Raw genomic sequence first — 7,999 nt, 5'->3', positions numbered from 1 at the left:
GTCATGGGAAAGGAAAGTGCGGGTGCCCAGTTGGGGAGAACGTCCTCTTTGGAGAACTTTGGCACAGTAAATGTGAAGCCAGGATCACCTTGACCACTAAGGTCACCAACAAGTCCCTGGCAGTATTCCAGCCAGTGAGCCACGGGCCATTAAGACTCCTCAGCTGTTGAAGTGAGTAGTTGTGATGGAGAAGGTCCTGTCTCAGCACCCCTGCTCCCCTTCCTGGTGGCACCAAGAACCCGGCAAGAGCCCTTTCCTGGTCACTTCCAACCCCTGTCCCAGGTAGGGAGGGGGTGGGGTCCAAATGCTCTCCAAGTGTCTCTCATCCCTCCCACCCCTTCTGCCAGCCCAGTGGCCTGGCATCAGGGGTTCCCCAGAATGGACCCAACCCCCTCCTGTTATTTTCTGGAAAGTCCAGCCAAGGAGAGGTAACAGGGCCCCCGGCCCCTTGTATGACTCCCAGCCTCTGGACTGGGCCGCCTACCCACCTGGCCACCCCACCTCAGAACCCCTTCCCCAGCGCAGCCACTCCCTGCTCCCTGTCCTGTCCTCTTCTTTTGTATTTGGAAACAACATGTTGTAGTAAACCCTGAGATGGATATTAAAAAAAAAAAAAAAAGAAATCTTCTCAGCCAACTGAGAGGCAATCACAAAAGTCACGTGAGAAAATAACTCAAACATCATTTGGAATCAACACTTTACTAGGAGCACACCTTTCAGCCACAGACAGATTTAGATTTAAATTTAGAAATGCTGGAGACATCCAACCCATAGGAAGACCACCTTAAGGTGGCCTGTGGTTGAGGTGTTGACAGACAATTTTCCATCAATTTCTCATATTTCTTCACATCTTGTGGGCAGAAGTGTGACTGCCTTTGCTCTAGACCACCTTTTCAGGGATTTTGGAAAACTGAGACAGAGTCTCCCCTCAGAGTCGAGGTCAGCCTTCTTTACTTTCAGAAGACAAGCAGGAACATTGCCTCTAGAAAAAGTTTCAGCTCCCGAGCTCAGGGCTCCTGCCTGGTCACCACCATGCGTGCTGGTGCCACCCAGGATCTTCACATCCCACTGTGGGGACTGGCACTTGGGGAACCAGTCAGGGCTGGAACTCTGCATTCTACTCCTGCTGTGAGTGCCTCTGCCCCAGGCGTCTCGTATCTTTTGCCAGCAAAACCCACCAAACCTGTGAGTTTGAAAGTAGGCTAAAATCTTAGACTCCTCACAATTCTTGAAATAAGCACTCTGTTCATATTTAGTGTTTAAGTTTTTTCAGTCCTTAATGGATATTGGCCTATGCAAGTAAGAGACCAGCTTTGTGATTCCATAGTAAAATTAAGTGATTTATACTTATGGTCCTTAATTTGATATTTACTATAACAGTGAACAGTGTAGGAATGTTTAAGAAGATCTAGATGAATCCTGTTTATAATCATAATTCTAATTAATTATTAAATCTAATTATTTATGAAAATTACCTAAAGACCCTGGAGAGGTTTGATTTATCCATTAGAACTGTGTTATTGTTACTGTTCACTCACTAAGTTTTGTCCAACTCTTTGGGACCCCATGGACCGCAGCATGCCAGGCTTCCCCGTCCTTCACTTCTCCCAAAGTTTGCTCAAATTCATGTCCATTGAATCAGGGATACACCCATCTCATCTTCTGTCACCCACCTCTCCTCTTGCTCTCAGTCTTCCCAGCATCAGGGTCTTTTCCAATGAGTCGACTCTTCACATCAGATGGCCAAAGTATTAGAGCTTCAGCTTCAGCATCAGTCCTTCCAATGAATATCCAGGGTTGATTTCCTTTAGGACTGGCTGGTTTGAATCTCCTTGCTGGGAGATCCAAGAGATTCTCAAGAGTCTTCTCCAGCACCACAATTTGAAAACCTCAATTCTTTGGTGCTCAGTCTTCTTTATCATCCAACTCTTACAATCATATTAGGTCATTAAATTACCTTAAAAAGGAAATAAAATATATTACACTTGTAAATCCCAGTTTAAATGTCTGAAGGAGTTGGTGATGGACGGGGAAGCCTGGCATGCTGCAGTCCATGGGGTCGCAAAGAGTCGGACAAGAATGAGCGACTGAAATGAACTCACTCCTTCTCTAACAATAAGAGTGTCAAACAAAGTAACTTTTCTTGGACTCAGCAAAGAACAAACATCACAGGCCAACTAAGTAGACCTCTGCCTTCTTTAAGTCTTTGAGGTGGCATCTAACCCAGAAAGAGACATTACTTCTGATTTTCTATCTTAGCTGCAATGCGGAAGTTTCAAGAGTTTCCACTTGGCTTTTCTTAGCACCGTGGTTCTTAATCTATGAGTGTTTTCAAGCTGAAAATAATGTCTATTCCAATTATAAACTCAGGGACCAGGAAAATGAACACCAGGTGGTATGTGATCCACTGGACCTCTAGGAGATGGATTCAGAGCCAGAATTTCCCCACATCAACAAGAGGTCTGTGATGGATTTTGGATTTTGTGGCATCGGTTTCAGTTCAGATCTTGTACTCACAGATCTTTGAGGATATGAAACATTCCATCCTTCAGGAGAAGTGGTCCTAGGGCCTGTTGGTCCTAGATGAAGATAATCACTACTGTGTAAACTTTCTGTGACATTGCAGGGTTATTCCCCAAGGACACCCATCTCCCCTTCAGTAGATTGGCTATCTGACAAGTGGCTCAGAAATGGAAACTGGGCAAAGGATCCTGATTTTCCGTTGCAGCAGCTGGTGTCAGTCTCTGGCTCACCTGCTTTTGGTCTTCAGTTACACAGCTCAAGCAGTGCTCCAATCTCCCTGTTGGGAATACCATGGTCTGTGAATCACTGCTCCCTTGAAAGTGAAAGTGTTTGTTAGTCGCTCATCATGGCTGATTCTTTGCAACCCCATTGACTGTAGCCTCCCAGGCTCCTCTGTCTATGGAATTCTCCTGCAAGAATACTGCAGTGGGTAGCCATTCCCCTCTCCAGGGAATCTTCCTGACCCAGGGATCAAACCCTGGTCTCCTGCATTGCAGATGGATGCCTTACTATCTGAGCCACCAGAGAAGCCCCCAATGTTCTTAGTCTTGCAAATAAGAGTCCAGGTTGCCTTTGCAACTTTTCTACATCTATGATAGCTGTCCACCTTGCCTTTGATGGTGAAGTGCTGTCAACTCTCCTGTCCTCTTCCCAAAATCTGTCATCCCCAGACACCAGGGAGTCCAGACACAGAGCAGCACAGAAAGGCCAATTGTCAGGTCAATTTCAACCAGGCTGGCCACCCCTTGCTGGCATGTTCCTTATTTTACTAGTGAAGATCATGCCCTCTGGGCCCTCCCAGAGACTGGTTAGTTGGTAGACAATCTGACCTTATTTGTCTGCTTCCCTCACTGAGCGTTCTGCCTCTGCTGCTACCCAGGCAGTTCTAGCATTCACATCTCATTTTCTCAAGGCCAGCATCATTTTTGAGCTGCAGGGGGCTATCTCAGCAGCAGATCAGAACTGGCTCTCAGTGCCCCTGCCAGGATACACATCCTGAGTCCTAGGGGACTGCCTGAATATCAATAACCTCTCTTTTATCCATGCTTATATCTTACCCCAAGCCCAGTCCATTCAAAATTCATTTCCAGATGTGACCTCCTGGGTCGTGTCAGTATGTGTGAGTGAGGTTCTGTGACCTTTTCTTAAGTGTGACAGAGTCTCTCTCATCTGCCAGGCCAAGCTGTGGGAGGCCTTAGTATTGGCCTGGAGCAGGATTGGTACTCTATGGCCCATTGCTCAAATACAGCCCGTTTTTATAAATAAGGTTTTGTTGGAATCCAGCCACACCCATTTGTTTGCATATTATCTATGCTGCCTTTGAAAAAGCAGGCTTAGAGCTGAAGCTCCAATACTTTTTGGCCACGTGATGTGAAGAGCCAGCTCATTGGAAAAGACCCTGATGCTGGGAAAGACTGAAGCCAAGAGAAGTGGGTGACAAAGGATGAGATGGTTGAATGGCATCACCAACTCAACAGACATGAATTTGAGCAAACTCCAGGAGACAGTGAAGGACAGGGAAGCCTGGCATGCTGCAGTCCATGGGGTTGCAAAGATTCAGACACAACTTAGTGATTGAACAGTAACAACATGATACTTTTGGACATAGTGGAAGAACTGAGTAGTTATGACAGAGACTGTTCTGCAAAGCCTAAAATATCTATCATGTGCCCCTTTATAGGAAAAGTGTGCTGACCTAGAAGCTGTGCAGGCTGGTGAGGCGATCTTGAGAAGGGTGAGTATCACCTGCAAGGCCTCTGCCTCAGCAGAGAACTCTGTATGGTCTCAAAGAAAAGGATGCTGCAGCTGTCTACAGGATGAATGGGCCTCATCTTCAAGCCCAGAGAGTCCCAGGGACTCCAAGGATTGAGAACTATCAAGCACATCTACCTAGATGTCTCCATTCTAGGTCCCTGGGGTCCACTAAATCAGACCCTTGACTTTAGCATAAGATATTCAGTAGGGTCATGGCTTCACACTTCCCTGTATTTTTATCAGCAGGGTATGCCATCCAGCCACAGTACATAGTCCTTTTAGGTGCTGCCACCAAGGACTTCTGGCTTCTAATTTTGGCTTACTTAGATGGTTGGCTTGTTTGAGCTGCCATTTCGTTCTCCACTGCATCCATTTGCCTAACAATCCCCAGCCATCCCCATAGCCCTTACAGTTACCATGGCCATCACACCTCTCAAATGTTAGTGATCCTGCATCTTCTGTCACCTGCAACCCATCCTGTACCAGTCAGGCTCAGTCAGGAATCATATACCCCACCAGTGATTCCTACAGAAAGAATTTAATTTAGAAAATTTTAAACCAGGTATTGAGGAACTAGATAGGTAAATGAGGGCTGTGGGGCATGCACACACCCATCTCCCCCAGGCGCCAGGCGTGCAGAGCAGGGCCCTTTCCCCAGCGAGGCTACAGCAGCCCGCCTCCCCAGTGCTGTCAGGCAGGTGGTGCCGGCTGTGCTGGGCAGGAGAAAGCACCCAGACTGTCATCGTCTTGTGAGCTTACCTTCTCTGGGTGCTCAGCAAGCCCAGGAAAATAGCAAATCTTGTCTCCAAACAGAGTACCCTCTTATTGGGAGTGGTTTATGGCAATGATGTCAGAACTCAGGGGAAGATTCAACTTTGCAAGACTCCTTGGGCTCTCTTATTCCCATATTTTATAGTGTCTGATGGTGATTTTCCGGGGAGCCAACAATACTTAATTCCCTTTCAGATGAGACACCTTATTTCAGTCCCTCTCTCAATGCCTACTTACAAATTGGCAAGGCCACTCAGTGTATAACATAGGATGAGACATTTCCAACCTGGTCGATTGAGAGAATACTTCATGATTCTTTTTTCCTTTTTTGATGGTCTATGATGAAATAATTAAAACATACACAAAAGCAGAGAGAAATTAACCCCCAGGAGCTCATCGCTCAGCTCTGGCCATTGTCAACTAATGACCACTCTTGTTTTCCACCCACCGCCACCATCCCCGGATTATTTAGCAGCTACTCCCAATGTCATCACTTTGATGCTCTTATAAAAGTAGTGATTTCAAAGCTACTTCCCCTGAATTTTCTGGTTTAGTAAGTCAGGAGTAGAGGTCTGAGAATCCATCTGGTTTTTCAATTTCTCAGGTTTAGGAACCTATAGTATTAAAAATATTAGCATGGGCATTTATAGTGAGAAATTCATGGTTTGAGTCTGGACTTTGCCCAAGCTATGTAATTTTGAGTGAAAACTTTAAATTATCTAACCCTAAACTCTTTGTCTTAAAGAATTGCCATCTCTGTGAACTTGTGCTCCACTGTGTCCCTCTGATACTTTTCACATTAAATAAATTCTATCAAATCTAGTGTCTCTCCTTGTCTTGATTTAGGGGTAGGGATGAGGGCTGGGTTACTTGTCAGCTGTCCTGCTTTACGATGGTTGTGTCAACAAAATTTCTTCAACTTGCACTCTCCACCCACCCAAGGTGTACCCCTTATCAACTTCACCACTGTGTCCCCTTCAGTCCCATTGTCACCTCCCTTACTCTCTTTACTCCAACCCTCTCTCCCAGTAAGTTGGGAACCCAAGGGATCAGACCTACCCCTGAATGGTGGTCTTCAATCCCCCAAATTCTCAGACTTAAGAATACAACTGCTTTTGGTTCATGTTGCTAACCATTTTGGAGAAGGCAATGGCACCCTTCTCCAGTACTCTTGCCTGGAAAATCCCATGGACGGAGGAGCCTGGTGGGCTCAGTCCATGGGGTCGCTAAGAGTCAGACACAACTCAGTGACTTCCCTTTCACTTCTCACTTTCATGCATTGGAGAAGGAAATGGCAACCCACTCCAGTGTTCTTGCCTGGAGAATCCCAGGGATGGGGGAGCCTGGTGGACTGCCGTCTATGGGGTCACACAGAGTCGGACACGACTGAAGCAACTTAGCAGCAGCAGCAGCTAACCACTTTCCCAATGAAACCTTAACTTCTCTAGTTGGCATTCAGTCACTTGATGTTCATGAACAAGAAAACAGGCTTTGCTGAATTGCAAAAGCAAGAACTTTGCTTGCTTTTGGTGAACTGAGCATTTTTCTGAATGAAGACTGCAGCTACTCATAACACATAAAGCTCTTTGGAGGGAAGGGAATAGTTATTTAATTTAATGGAATCAAAGGCGGGGAAGATAAATAAGAGAAGCAAGTAGGGACCCACATTGAACCAGAATGAGGAAGGCCTGATTTCTTGAGGCGGAACACATTGTACAGTGGAGCCTGACTTCATTCTCTCCAGTGTTGCCCCTGCAAATTGTTTTCTCAGCTGTTTATCAGAGATTAATGCAAGCTTTTGCCATGACAACTAATAGTAAGGGGAGATCTGGAAAGTACAAGTCTGGGAGAGATTTATTTTCAGTGGAAGTTTGGAAATTATCACATGTGAAAGCTAAAATGAACTGCAACAAACTCATTACTCCTTAAAAATGGAAGCTAAAATGGCAGCATTACCTGTTTGATGCTGCAGAGCTGGTTGGTCAATGAGCACAAAACAGCAACCTGGGTTCCTGGCTGGTGCTTGTTCCACTGAGATGGGTAGTTGGAAGCATGGCTGTGGGGGGCAGCTCTGCCCCTTATTGGTTATAAGTCTGATGTCTGACAGTTGCTCGTTTGTGTCTAACTCTTTGTGACCTCATGGACTGTAGCCTGCCAGGCTCCTCTGTCCATGGAATTCTCCAGGCCAGAATACTGGAGTGGGTAGCTGTTCCCTTCTCCAGGGGAATCTTCCTGACCCAGGAATCGAACCAGAGTCTCCAGCATTGCAGGTAGATTCTTTACTAGCTGAGCTAGATCTTGGGCAAATTAATTAACTCTCATTGGGTCTATATCAGTCAAGGTTCCAGTAGGAAACAGATAGCACACCCAAATTAGCATTCTTAGCCTGAGAGGGGTGGGGGTGTCTACTTCCAAAGGGATTCATTCTTGCAGGCAGGGTATGGGGACACCCAAGATTAGTGCAGGGACTCAGGGCTGGCAGTAGTGGAGCTGTCACCACTTTAGGACAGAGGTAACGAGGGCAGAGAGAGGTTACTGCAGCCCAGAAGGAAAATCGGCCTCCGGTGTCCTCAGGCTGGGAACACAGACACACATGGCCACTTTTCAGAGAGGAGGCCAGGGTGATACAACCCTGACCACACTCCCTCCACCCCTCTGTTCTCTTGATGATGCTCCTCACTGGCTAAACTCAACCGCAGGCCATGGAGTATGGAAGCCTATTGACATAGCCCATATAGACCTGGCTCCTAGGGCAGAAAGCATGGTGTAGGGAGTGGGACAAGTGGATCCATGGCATCAGACAGCACATATCTGACGCAGAGCCCTAGTATTCCCACCAGTAAGATGGGAGTCAAAATGAAACCAACTCACAGCTTGTTGTTAAAGTTGACAACTGAAGGGACGCAATGTGCCTAGAATCGCAGTGTGTCGCATAGATAGATAGATATAG

The 7,999-nt window shown here is 46.4% G+C and overlaps 1 long non-coding RNA gene across 1 annotated transcript; it reads right to left on the bottom strand.

The window, feature by feature from the left end:
- Positions 1-2,238: 2,238 nt before the first annotated feature.
- On the bottom strand, positions 2,239-7,482 carry LOC133240278 (uncharacterized). The gene is made up of 3 exons (XR_009734173.1): positions 7,006-7,482; positions 2,754-2,836; positions 2,239-2,579 (listed from the first exon to the last, which is right to left on the bottom strand). It is a non-coding gene; the product is annotated as an uncharacterized LOC133240278 (long non-coding RNA).
- Between the last annotated feature and the right edge of the window lie 517 nt (positions 7,483-7,999).

The sequence above is a fragment of the Bos javanicus genome, chromosome 28 (assembly GCF_032452875.1).
Source record: "Bos javanicus breed banteng chromosome 28, ARS-OSU_banteng_1.0, whole genome shotgun sequence".
In the NCBI taxonomy this organism is placed as follows: Eukaryota; Metazoa; Chordata; class Mammalia; order Artiodactyla; family Bovidae; genus Bos; species Bos javanicus.
Note: the sequence above shows the minus strand (reverse complement) of the source record. Positions and strands in the feature narration are given on the sequence as shown.